We start from the raw sequence: 4,565 nt of genomic DNA on the forward strand, positions 1-4,565 counted from the left end.
TGCTCAAATAAGGTAAGGATCTTTTTTGAACCTTTAATTTTACTAGTGGATCCTTTACTAATGTGTTGATTCATTTGTGTATAAATTTCACAACTACCTATAACTATTTTGTCCGTTTTTAATTTTTACATAATAATATTTGTTTATCTATATAATTACTGATTACTTGGGCTTTCACTGACACAGATGTACATTGAAATCTTGAAATAGATTGCTCATTTAATAATTCCTAACTCATGTTTATTTTTCCTGGATTATTTTTCATTTTGAAGGTGATTTTAGCATAGGAGGAAATGGAGACAAGGTTGCAAGTGGTAAAAAGACTTAGGTGTCGAAAGAACCACATGCTTCATAGTATGGTTTAGGTTATGCTTGCCTTCAATGTCTGTGTCTGTTATTGACCATTAATTAGCCATTTGGGTTAAGTCATGATGTTGACCTAATTTTCATTACATGAAACCAACCCTTATCTTTAAATAATATTAACAGCATTATCTCTATTTGGGTGACATATATAAAACTTCCAGAAAATATCAAATGCCCAATGATATGTGAGGCTGCAGATATCTTACGAAGGTACACCCAAAATTAAATGGCCATGTTATCCAGATATTCATCTATCAAAATCTCTATTTGAGGTTTATGATAATATATATTTGAATGATCTGAACTTTTTCTTTATGTTAGGTCACAAATGAATGACCATACTTGCCATTTTTTTTGTTGAAACAGAGAGGCAACATTATTGATAAAAGTAGTTGAGAAGATGGATGATCCTGAGGCACAATATGCCTTGGGTTGTAAGTTAAGAATTGAGGTGAGGCTTGATGCTTCCATCTGTGGTGAGGGTATGATTTATGTAGGTTTCACTTTTGAATCTATGGCTGTAGTCATTCTCCCTTGCCTTATGAGTCCTTGAATCACTTCATGACTATCCATTATGATTTTTGTGTATAAATTCTAGATATTTTAACAAATGAAGTATGCATGCTATGGGGAAATGTTGACAAAGTGGCCTCGTTGGGAGATTATGTATTTTTATTGGTGCATTATTATTAGTTTCATTTTTGTCACTTGGCTGATTGAATTTGTACATTTCTAAATAGACTTCTAAGATGTACCTCACTACAAGGTTTCTGTTGTGTAGTCTTTCTCACCCTTTTATGAGTTTCAGAAGCATGTAGATCATCAGTTTTCTTTTGTTTTTAATTAATTTAAAAAAAAATTGGTGACAGAATGACTATGTCCAATCTGAACAACAAAATTTTATTATTTGGAGAAAGTTCTGGATCAGGTACGTTTCAATGTGGTTTACATATGATGTCTACTTGTCATGATTTTAGAATGTGTAATAAAACCTCACTCAAAGATAATAAAAAAATAGTGCATGGTTTGTTGTTTTGTTGAATTTTGTTCTTCATAATCATGTTGTTTCCTATATTCAATCGTTAATTTTTTCATTCCTTGTGTTGCATGTTTTAGAACAATCTGGACAACGGTTTGACTGTTGCTCGAAGATCAGATTGATCATGGTCAACATGATAAGCTATATTCTCCATGGGATTAGGATGGGGTGCTAAGGTAGTTCATATGTAAAATATATCATTATGATTATTTTTACAAAATCTAATGAACTAACATGTCAAAGGGCATTGCTTACATCAAGCAATTGAACTAACATGTCAAGTGGCTTCTCTACATTGTGATTTTGATGTATAAGAGCTTCCTGAGTGAGTGGACAAGCAATGAGTTCATATACAGAATTATAAAACTCTGTAAGCCTTTTCAAACCAGCTTTCATTTCTTCACTTTGCAGAGAGCTTAAGCCTATGTTTGGTTTTGGAATGAAAGTAGAAGGAAAGAAAGTAGTAGAAAATGAGATGATAATTTTAGAGTAAATTACACTGACACCCCTGAGTTTTAGCGAAATTACACAAATCACCCCTCACTTTTTTACACCTACACAAACCCCCTAATTTTTTATATTTTCATTACACTGACCACCCTGCACGTGAAATAAGTGTAATCTTTTAAACAAAAAATGTGATAAATGCAATTTAGTTAAACAAAACATGATATATTGTGGAGACAAGTCTAAATAATATATGAGTCAATACCTCTTTATTATTTTTGGTTCGTTACGATGTAATATAAGAACGATTTAAACAATATCTCTTTAGAATTGTTGATGCATTTTGTAACAAAAAATAATAATGATACATTGATTTGTATATTATTTGGACTTGTCTTCACAATAAACTATGGTTTGTTTAACATAATTGCATTTATCATATTTTTTATTTAAAAGATTACACTTATTTCTCATGCATGAGTGGTTAGTGTAATGAAAGTATAAAAATTAGGGGGTTTGTGTAGATGTAAAAAAGTGAGGGGTGATTTGTGTAATTTCACTAAAACTCATGGAATGTAAGTGTAATTTACTCATAATTTTATTGTTTGGTATGATTGAAAATGGAAGGAAAATGAGAGGAAAGAAAAACACATTTATATATAATGTATTGAAAATGACATAAATGCCCTCATTATATCTATATAATTATGTAGATATCTAATTTTTATATTACATAACTAAATAATTTATTTTTAATAATATTAATTAATATTTTTTAAGTAACATATAATCTAAGTTCAATAATAACATTTGTTTATAAAATTTAAAGAAAATCATTAACATTTTACATACACATTTTCACAATAGTGTGTCTACAAGAAAATACAACTGATATTTGACAATCACTTTTATATTTTTTATCATCTTGCTTCTACATATTTGTGTTTTGTCTTTCTAATTTATTTATTATTTGTTACTTTGTTGATAATTTTAAGTAATGATATTTCTTTTTTCTTTTCACTTCATCTTTTAGCATACATAATTACTATTTATTTGTAAGCTCAAAAGCAACAAAAATAAAATTAAGTTAACTAATTTCACATAAAAATGAATATAAACAAAGAAATTTACTACATTGTATTTATTTTCACCTAAATTATTGTTTTTTCAATTTATGATGAAGGGCAAATTTGGAATTTTTGATGGTTTTTCTTCCTTCCTTCCTTTATTTTCTTTCCAACTTAGGGAGGAAAAGTTTTTTGTGGGACCCATGCATATTTTTTCCTTTCTCCCTACTAAAGGGTGGAAAATGAAAATTTCCACCACTTTTCTTTCCTCTTGTTTTCTATACAACCAAACATAGTGTTAAGGTAGTGATGATGCATCCCATGACTTGAGAATGTCAAGCTCTTCATTTGTGACTATGTATGAGCTAGACATTTTTTCTATGTTGCTAATTTCAAATACTGAAATGAGCTACATATGCTTGAATTAATGAAGATTGATATTCATATGTATATATCGAATTGGGTGAGACAACAATGGGATCTTTATGTTAAGGAGTACGTTTGTATTCATGTAGTACAAGTGTTATATTTTGATTTTCCATTGGACATGAATGATACGTAATGTTAAATTGTTTGAATGATATGTAAAGTTAAATTGTTGTTGTTATTAATGTATTCATTCATCTCTTCATCTTATCTTGCCTTTATCTTGTTCTATCTTCATCTGTAATTTGGTTCTTTCTCAAAATATCACTCCATGTTAGTTTTCTCTATTTTTGCATATTTTATTTTGGAGTACATTTTTTTGGTTTGGTGTTAACTCTCTCTCTAAAGTGGTTTTGAAAATATATGTTGTTTAACACTCATTTGGTTGTTTGTTTGTTTTTCCTTCTACCCTTTGACCTTTTGTTAGTTTTAGCTAAATCCCATTATCTTTCATCTTTTGATTGTAGGTAAATTCATTTTCATTTAAGTTTCTGCCACAAATGTGCTACAAAGGGAATGTGTGGTGTGTGGCAACCAAATATGCAAACCAAATGTAGTTGCAAGGAACTTTGAACTATGCCTAAAATCAAGGGGATGTGAATTGTGATGCACTTGCACCAAGTAGAGAGTGCTATGCACCAGTTTCAGTTGCTGATCATGCTAGTTCCGTCTTCAACTCCCACTGGCTAAGTTTAGAAGTGAGGGAGGTACTTACTATTTCAATGGACATCCCAACTTTTCTCCTATCAACAAATCATTCTGACAGTAGTGTCAATTTGTTGAAAGATTAATACTCTCATTTTCGTTATGTTCCTTTTGTAAGTAAGAGAACTCGATTTTATTCTTTGTTCGCCATCTCGGCTTTGTTGAAATAAATTCCAACGCCGGTATAATGGTTTCAAGAATATTCCAGTTACAACTTACTTTCTTAGTAATCATGTGAATAAGTCATTCCTTCTTTGTCCCATCTCGACTTTGTTAGAATAAATTCTAACGCCAGTATAATGGTATCGAAGCAATTACCTATTACATAATTATTAAGTACCTTTGAATACCATCTCGATTTTGTGGAATAAATTCCAACATCGGTTTTAATGGTATTCTAATATATAAAAGTGATGAATAGTTAGTTGTTAGAAATAAATAAATAAAGAACAAAAGAATAATAAATTTAGTGACCTTTTATTTATTTACTTCCTTTCGGGCATTTAATTAACAAA

The 4,565-nt window shown here is 29.9% G+C and overlaps 1 long non-coding RNA gene across 1 annotated transcript in view; it reads left to right on the forward strand.

The window, feature by feature from the left end:
- The window catches only part of LOC109353084, a 17,982-nt gene continuing 15,118 nt past the window's right edge, over nucleotides 1,702-4,565 (forward strand). The window contains exon 1 of the long non-coding RNA XR_002108421.1: nucleotides 1,702-1,713. This is a non-coding gene — a long non-coding RNA (uncharacterized LOC109353084). The remainder of the gene's footprint in view (nucleotides 1,714-4,565) is intronic.

The sequence above is a fragment of the Lupinus angustifolius genome, chromosome LG07 (assembly GCF_001865875.1).
Source record: "Lupinus angustifolius cultivar Tanjil chromosome LG07, LupAngTanjil_v1.0, whole genome shotgun sequence".
Classification (NCBI taxonomy): Eukaryota; Viridiplantae; Streptophyta; class Magnoliopsida; order Fabales; family Fabaceae; genus Lupinus; species Lupinus angustifolius.